Below are 9,257 nucleotides of genomic sequence, written 5' to 3'. Positions count from 1 at the left end.
GTAATTTAAATTTCAATCAATTTTTTAGATATATTTTGAGACAAAACTGTGAAATATGCAATTATATTAATTTTTTAATCACATTATTTCACAATAGTAATGAAAATTCTATTCATCCATCTATCCATGAGATATTGCACCAGGCGCAAAGCGCGAGCTATAAAAATTCAAACAATTATTCGAAATATTAATAGTATAAAAATATTGTCACTATTGTAAATCATTAATTAGTAATATTGAAATTAATTGACAGTGAAAGTTGTCATAACCAAGATTCAAACTATCAAAATAGGCTGTTTGAATTTTATTTATTTTTAATTTCTTATATATTGGGAAGTTTTTTTTGGTGTGGCGAAAAATAGCGTTCGCACCATGGGCAAAAATGTATTTCCGGCTCTCAATCTTTTCTAGTCCTCGGCCTACGGCCTCGGACTTAAAAACCGATTTCGAGCCGGAAATATCTCATTTTCGGCCCTAGGTGCGAAATATACTATTGTATGAAACAAATATTTTTCATTTAGTTGGAAAAAAATGAGGAAATATTCAAGTGCTATCCTGTTTCTGCCATCCTGTGTGCCATCGATCTGTGGATGGGGAAATAGAAGAAAAATTCTGTTCTATCAACAAGGGTCATAATTCAAATTCTAAAGCCCTTTGGAGGAGTGAGGTTGGAAAATATTACTTCAGTCACTTTAACTCTCGATTTCTAATCTCACAAAGAGCCAAAATGACATTCGAATACAAGAAGTTATTTTCTACAAATGTAATCTTCCACTTTTTGTATAGTTGAGAAGTTGATATTGTGGTATTTATTCATATTACATGAAAAGGACTAAGAAATTAAAAAAAAAACAAAGATTTATTGATACTTAGAAAGACCGGTTTCGGTTATTACACCATTGTCAATCTCTGATAAACTAAAACTAAATACAAGAGCAGCAGAATTTCTACTAGTGGCTCAGAACACATCTTAGATTGGAATAAACAAAATGGGGAACTCTAACTTTGCAGAACATTTGATAACAAATAGTCACAAGTTCACAGTTAGGGAGAATTTTGAGTTTCTGCATGTTAATAACAAAGGCAGATCTTTGAATATTCTGGAGGCTTCAGTAATAACAAGAGTAATTAAGGAAAATTCCCAGTATAGTTTGAATCATAACATTGTAAGCATACATTGAGGGGCCTAGATGCAAAAGTCACATTCTCCATTTTTTTGAGAAATTGAGTTATTCATATGGCTGTGTTCGTATTTTAAAGGGGAATCAGACTGTCTTTTTTATAGCAAAACTCACTTTTACAGACCTAAAAATTGTATTGAAAATCACGATTTGGATCAAAAGTCACATTTACCAGTCAATGTTTTGCAGCAAAACTCACACTCTCCAGTTAAGCCAATCACAGGGCATCTGAAGGTTGCAAAGCATCATGGGTGTGCTCAGTTCATTGCTCTCAGTGCTCTGTTTCGGTCTGCACTTTTGTTGGTTAGATTCATTTGTTTTGATCGTCCACTTTGATTTGTTATATTATTATTTTGAATTAGTTCAATATCCAAGTAGTAAGAAATTCAATGGAAGAACAAGTCAAGATTTCTACTGGACTGACTAGTAAGAAGAAAATATCTCTTGATAAGTGGAAGCGAAATGCTGCAAAAAAAGCAAGGTAAGAATTTGTAAGCTTGAGCCTTCAAGTGTCTTAGCATAGTTTTGAATATGTTTCTAAATTGAAATCTTACATACGGCTGCCTAGAAAACAACTAGAGCCAAGGGAAATATTAGAGGCTTTGAATATTCTGGAGGCTTTAGAAATAACAAGAGTAATTAAGGAAAATTCTCAGTATAGTTTGAATGACCAGATTCATTTCAACAAATACAACACTACAATTTAGTTTTATCATAACATTGTAAGCATACAGTTATTAGTCAATAGTTTTTCCATTTACATATTTGTTTAATTATCTTTCACTTGTTTTCTTGGTTCTTATTTTGTAATGAAAGTAAATTTGGTTATCATGGCGAGTCTGTTGCTTAAGCCGCCATTTTGTGACACAGTTGAGTGGGAGGATACTGTATAGCTGGGCCAATGGCCAAGCGTTCATGCCCTTGACCAATAGCAGTACTCGCCTACTAGTATAAACTCTGCTGCTCTTGTATTTAGTTTTAGTTAATCAGATTGACAATGGTGTAATAACCGAAACCGGTCTTTCTAAGTATCAATAAATCTGTGGTTTTAAATGTAATCTTCCAAATCGATTTTTGAGCTTTCCTTTGTGGTCAACTGATTTGAGATCAATTATAATGTAAGCTCAATCAACCCCTATCTCCACACTGAAAAGCCACGAAAAATAATTGTAATTCGAGTTTTCAACTTCTCATAAAATAACTTGTTTACCTGAACTGTTTGACCTAGCTTCAGACAGCCGGACATTGCCTGGAGAATGCCTACTACTAACTAACATACACACGTGAATGTTTGATCGTGTTTTATTTGGCCAAGCAACCCCTACAATGGGCCGTCACAATATTGTTACTTCAGCGTCGGGTCATCATTGCTGCTCTCTTGATCAATATCACTGCCGCTGCTCATAACAACTATGGCCCGGTTGCAAAAAACCGGTTAGATTCTAACCGTGTTCAAATTCACGAGAATCAATCAGAGAAGGACTTTTTGATAAGATGGCTTCTCTGATTGGTTCTCGTGCGATTGATCACGATTAAAATGTAACTGGCTTTTGTGCAACCGGCACTATGAATACATATTATTGAACATTCTGTTCCGCTGATAGACAAACATATTTGAATTATGGGCTTTGCAAATTAGGTAGCAGATCAGACTAACAGTGATAATGGAAGGAATTTGGATAAAATATTAATATGTTATTCAATGATGATACTTATCGTAATAGTGAGTTGTAAATCAATAGGAACAATATAAAAATCTTGTAGTACCCTTTATTTAAAAAAAAACTTTTAAATAGTTCAACTTGTATTTAAAAAAAATAAAGGGCACTACAAGATTTTTATATTGTTTTTATTAATTTGTTCAAAAGTAGCCCATGTTAGTGAAGTGTTTTTATGAGTTGTAGATATATTTCAATTCCATTCTTGGATCCAATTTATTATTGAATAAATATAATAATTGATTGATAAAAGCTGTACATTCAGAGGTGTAGATCGCATTATTTCTTGGAACAGGTAATACTAGAGCTGATTTAGGTCTATTCTCTTCATTTATGGAACAATATTTTTTTTAAATATATATTCATTTATTTCCAAAAAAAAACAAACAATTTACTCATACACATACATACATGTGAAAAAATAAAAATAAAATGTAAAGAATAGAATTACACATACATGCATTTATATGAAGAAGAGAAACGGAACTAATTATAATATTTCTAGGCATCACCAGCAAAAAGATAACTCTTTGCGTGCTGATGAGAGTTGCTTAGAAAAAATCCTTAAAATAACTAGAAATTGAAATGAAAAGGCTCTATAACAAAAGTAGACACAAAATAGACTGTACAAATGTGGTCCAGAGTAGATTAATTCACACCTATATTGATTATTCATAAAAGCTCAAAATTCAGAGAAATACCAAACTGAAAACTGAAACAAATCATAGCGCTAGGTTCAAAATTAATGAAGAATTATTCACCTCCGTTATGCTCTTCTTTGATATTTTATCATCCAAATCGAAAAGTATTGCATTTATTGATTTGCTGCTTGTGTAAATAGACTGTCTTTTAATGAAATTTAACTCTGTTTATTTTTTTTTTTTCATTTATTCTTTACAAAATCTTCCAGACGTTCTTTAAATAAAAAAAGTTGTGCGATGGCCGGGAATCGAACCCGGATCAACTGCTTGGAAGGCAACTATGCTCACCATTACACCACCATCGCTTCATGGTTGTGAGGAAAGTTAATCAGGTGATTGAAAGTTAATCACGAACTTCAAAGAGCATGCAAGCACACAGCTATTGTACTTGCCAAATTTAGTTACCTGCCCGAATTATTATTACCTTCAACGTTTTATTTCAACACACCCACATTATCAACTTGACATATTTATTTCTCGACTTTGAAATTTTTGCAATATTATCGTAGAGCAGTATTTTAAATTCTGTTGAAATGTGTATTGTTACGGGTGGAATGATGGTGGAGCGGCGAAGGAGCTTCAAGAGAGTGTTGCATGAAATTGGATGGTGGCGCACTCTGGTGGCGAATAGTGGAGAGCCATCTGCGCAACCATTTGAATACTATTTTTTGTTACTAAATTTTTGAAATACTGATACACTTGTTTTTTTTCCAAAATGCAGTCATTATAAATCAAGTGCAAAAATACGTATTGGTATCACTTCGCGGTTTTTCGATACCCGAACGATAAAAATAACCATCATCATACAGAAAAGAAAGAGAACAGAGAAGCGTCATATTCAGCAAGAGAAAATAATATTCTCTTGATTAGAATATTATATCATACTCAGATTATATGGATCAATAGTTAAGAATGATTTTGATTCAAAAATGTACGTTATATATATATGTTTATTCTATGTAAATATTATCGATTCTATAGATAGTAAGCAGCATTGTATTCTTAATCACTGTATGTTTACTCATTGCAATACTCTTGCACTGTCAACTATTCAAAATAAAACATCTATAAACAAATTTCCTACCAGTTTACTGAACTAACATACGAGTCCAACCATGAGCAGAATTATAAATGCAGCTCAACTAAACAAACTTCCCCTCATAACGTAAACATATCTCATCCTCAGCATCACTAACTTACTCCCTCACATATCAATTTACCTGATTGTGTTATCGTATTCCTGGTCTCCCATTATCTCAACTCTCCATCTCACTTTATCAATCCCCTTCTCTGTCAACGGGTCAGACTAAATCCACACATCGACCAACCAAATGGCCTCTCCGCAGTTGATCGTGTTTAATTTATACGAGTGACCGTGGACAGGAGATGCACCTCTGTTTACATCTGAATATGATATAATTCACTACCGAGCGTGTAAACATGATACACCCGTGTCGAAATTGTAGACACCACTCAAATCAAATCGAGTAGACTGTACTCAATCTAAATAATAGCGGTGGTGTAATTAAATTTTGGGTGGAGAGTTTAGGATGGAGATTCCTATGATTCGGAAAAACAATTTTTATCAAATTAATCAATCACATTCATTTTCTGCAATATTTATTACTGTTTTCGGAAGAAAATCTCGAAAAAACACCAAAGAACCTGAGAAATTTTTAAACCTATGAAGAACCTGTGAGAATAATACGTCTCTGTATTCTGTACAAATCATCCTTGAGAATCAACGGACTAGCTCAAGAAAATTAAGAACAGAAAGGATATTATAATAGCACAATTAGGCTATCGAGAAAATGTCAAGGACATCTAAGATAAAACAATTAGAAACCGATTTTTCAACGTTGTAGAAATGCCTAATTATAATTACCACATAGACCTTTTTGGCCTGTTCGTGGGTATATAGCCTATATTTTCATACATTTTCTAAAAATGAGATTTATATTGAACTGTTCAAACTTGGTATGAATTTTCATAAATATGACGTATGTAACTCGAATATTTCCTTAAAGTGGTGAAAGAATGATAGGAGATCATCATTTTATATTTAATTGGATGTTCGAATCCAATAATAAAACAGATTGTGAGCGGATAGTTTATAGTACCATTCCATGATTCACACAACATAAATATCGGGGCACCGAGCTTCGCTCGTTATTTCTATTTATTGATAAACAGAACACAATTCTCTAAAATGATCGTGTTCATATTTTACAGCTGGCTATACGTCAGCTTATGAGTTTCGTGGATGCGATATTTTGATTTTCCACAGGATCACTCGCTCACTTTTTACTATCCACAGACGACGAAAGTCTCAGCTGTTTCAACCAAGGATGAATTATCCTTTAAATGTCGCACAGCGAGTTTTCACAAGGATGAGACCTAGTGCAATCTAATTTTTATATCATAAACCTACTACGTTCCAAATGTCGTGAAAAACGTTAGAGCCGTTTTCGAGATCCGTTGAACATAAATGAACAGATCAATGAAAAAAAACCAGATAACCAGATATAAAAATATAAACAGATATACAGAAAATGCTCGCTTAATATAATAGGATAATAATTATAGTAAAATCATGAAGGATATAGTTTGCGACTAAAATTGGATAGCTCTGATCTATTTTCAGACCTGTACAACAGCGAGTCCTCGATGTAGTACATCTCAAGAGACCGCTCAAAGATGTACTATCACGAAGTCTGTACTGAATCGGGGTGTACTTCATGATCATAAATATGTGCTATATGGAAGTTCAAGTGCTGCAGAAACTACAATTTTAAGGTTTCACTGTATACGTCAACTACGACCTTTTAGAAGCACAGGAAGTACAGTTTGCCCACTTCACATTCTATTAAACGTTTAACCGGTGTGCTAACATCGAGAACTCCTGATGGATCTGCATTATTTAGTGACAGGACACAAGTGAGCACTGAGGACATGTCCCTTCTTGTCTCAGACGCTCCTATTTGAGGGTGATGCCTTGCTCTGAATTATTCACTCCCATTCATCCACCACAACAAGCAATCCTTCTATACCAAGACGAGGTTCCAAATCACTTATTCCATCCACATTTCAATTCAAGCACTCAATTGAGAGAAGGAGAGTTGAGGGATGAATTCTGGAAGATTTATTCATCATATTCCTGAAAGTATACACTTCAAAATAGGAAATCGTCATCCTTTGACATCTTCTTTGGCTCGTCTTTCTTTGACTGTTGTGTGATAGAAATGATAGAAACAGGACTTAATTTGATAATATCATCTAAATAACTTGATCAGACAAGTTGGACTTGCCTAACTTCTCCAATAATTCTTGGAGACATATGGTCTAGTTGTGGTTCATTAATGACGTATGACGTGTTCAAGGATTGAAGTGTAGTATTCTTGTTTCCGTGTTTTGTTAAAAGATATTAAGGACACATTGTTAAAATGATCACACTATTATTCCTACAAGGTATCTTACATCACCAGGCATGCACTTACAACAGTAGAAAGTTTTCAGAAAGCATGCATTTCTGTCATTCAAATTTGTGAAATTAAAATTCCTTCCAATTATTCCTCCCGAATATCTCCTGACCTAGCTTATATTTGAATTTCCCATCATGGAAATGTCGATTTGTGTCAGTGGACTGTGGAGGTCTTCTTTCCACCGTTTCGTTCAGCTTTAAAATTCTTGTACGATCGATCTTTATTATCACTTACAATTTATACACATAAATAAGTCCACTCAAATATCTTTTCCTTCTTCAACCGTTGAAATAGCATAGTTCATCTCACAATCTTCATTGAACATTGAACTCGCAAAATCATTTTTATTTTTCTATTATATGATTTTTCTACTTATTCAACTCTTACACTCTCTACCCACCTTACTCAATCACCTTCCATCACTCTTCATGTCCATACTTCATCAACCCTCGCCTCCCCTTCCATCATGAGGGCTAACCAAACTTCTCAAGGAGGGACAAGGAGGAACAAGGAGGAAAAAGGAGGAACAAGGAGGAACAAGGAGGGGCAAGGAGGAACAAGGAGGAACAAGAAGAGACTCCTGCATTACACTTTGCCGTAGACTCGGTGACCAGAAGCCATAACTAATTCATTTAGATGAAGAGGGTTCTAATGCAATCGCCACCTAGTGGCCAGACAACGAACATCCTTAGTCAATTATAATCGGGCGCTTCCTGGAACCAAATCAATTAGGTGGTCAATGTGGGCTTACACCTTATCAGTCTTGAATCCTCTCAAGTATATTCAATATAATTATAACCGGATACATTCGATAATAATGAAGCTATGGAATGTGAACTTGATGAATAGATGTGAATCCCATTTACCAATAGAATTTTCAAACTAAGAGCAACTTTTCAATTCAATATCAAAAAAATATAATTTATTCTATGATATGATGCATGATTTTCCATTTCCACACAACAGATGTGTAGCTCTCTGTGAAGTACCATTTTATTATTTGATTGAGTGTTTTGAAATTCTGTAGCCATTCCGGTTTTGATTCTATTTGAAAGTTACTCATTGGTATATGGAAGTTCACAGAGGGCTTGGCGCATACAAATTAACAAATAATTGTAAATACCCAACGGAAACAGAATGCCCATAGAAAATCACAGTTGCCAAATTCTCAAGAAAATTTGTTAATGTGGATTATTTTTGTTCAGAGCTTCAGGATCGTACACCTTATGTTTCACTGTGACTTCTTGCTCTGCATGGCATGCTGGAGGTCGATGGGTCTATGCGTGCTATCCACTCACCTAGAAAATTCCAATTCATTTAATACTTGTATCAGATTGTAAATCAGAAAATTCGAAAGGTTTAGTGTGTCTATGTGTTTTTCTTGAAACATACTATGGTGTAAGATAAGGAGAAAATCCCAATGCAAGAGCATTAAAATTATGAAAATAAACAAAGTAAATAATGTTAATAGTGAAGTAGAATTGTCTTCCTCGAATAATAACTGTATAAAGTTTATCATGCAAATTCAATCACAAATCTCTCGAAAAAGCATCTTGGGAAACAATTCACATCACAAACGTAGGTTTGTTTCCAGAAAATCCTGTTAAACCTTGATTGGATACCACAAGAACAAATCAGAATAGCCTTCTTTCGAAAAAGCCTTCTCTGATTTTGGCTACCATGACGTTATTTTTAATCATTATTAGAATTCATCGAACTGTTGTGCAACCGGGCTGTGATCGAAACTAAATAGTGACAAAGTATTCACATTCGGCATTCATTCATTTTTAAGTATTAATTTTTTTTTCATAAATTTGGCAAAAAAATATTGTGCGATGGCCGGGAATCGAACCCGGATCAACTGCTTGGAAGGCAACTATGCTCACCATTACACCACCATCGCTTCATGTAAGGTGAAATGCACGATTTAATCTTGTACTATGGAACGAATTCATTTTGTCACGACTTTAATCCATACAAAAGTAGAGTGTTTCAGTGTCTGATGAATAGAAGATGCCACGAATATGGCTTAACTTCCGATAGTACCATAGAATAACATCGTAGCTACTAGACAACTAAGTGGTCTCTGGTATCAATTCATGCAGAGAGATAGTTTGACAACAATACAATTTTTCTTCCCGCAACTTGAAATATCTTGAAGGAAGGAACGGAAAG

At 34.3% G+C, this 9,257-nt stretch overlaps 2 non-coding genes across 2 annotated transcripts; both read right to left on the bottom strand.

The window, feature by feature from the left end:
- Positions 1-3,833: 3,833 nt before the first annotated feature.
- Trnag-ucc lies at positions 3,834-3,905 on the bottom strand. The gene has a single exon. It is a non-coding gene; the product is annotated as a tRNA-Gly (tRNA).
- Positions 3,906-8,913: 5,008 nt separating this feature from the next.
- Trnag-ucc lies at positions 8,914-8,985 on the bottom strand. Its single transcript has one exon. It is a non-coding gene; the product is annotated as a tRNA-Gly (tRNA).
- Between the last annotated feature and the right edge of the window lie 272 nt (positions 8,986-9,257).

This window comes from Nilaparvata lugens, chromosome 7 (assembly GCF_014356525.2).
Source record: "Nilaparvata lugens isolate BPH chromosome 7, ASM1435652v1, whole genome shotgun sequence".
NCBI classification, from domain to species: domain Eukaryota; kingdom Metazoa; phylum Arthropoda; class Insecta; order Hemiptera; family Delphacidae; genus Nilaparvata; species Nilaparvata lugens.
This window is presented reverse-complemented; position numbering and strand designations above follow the sequence as displayed.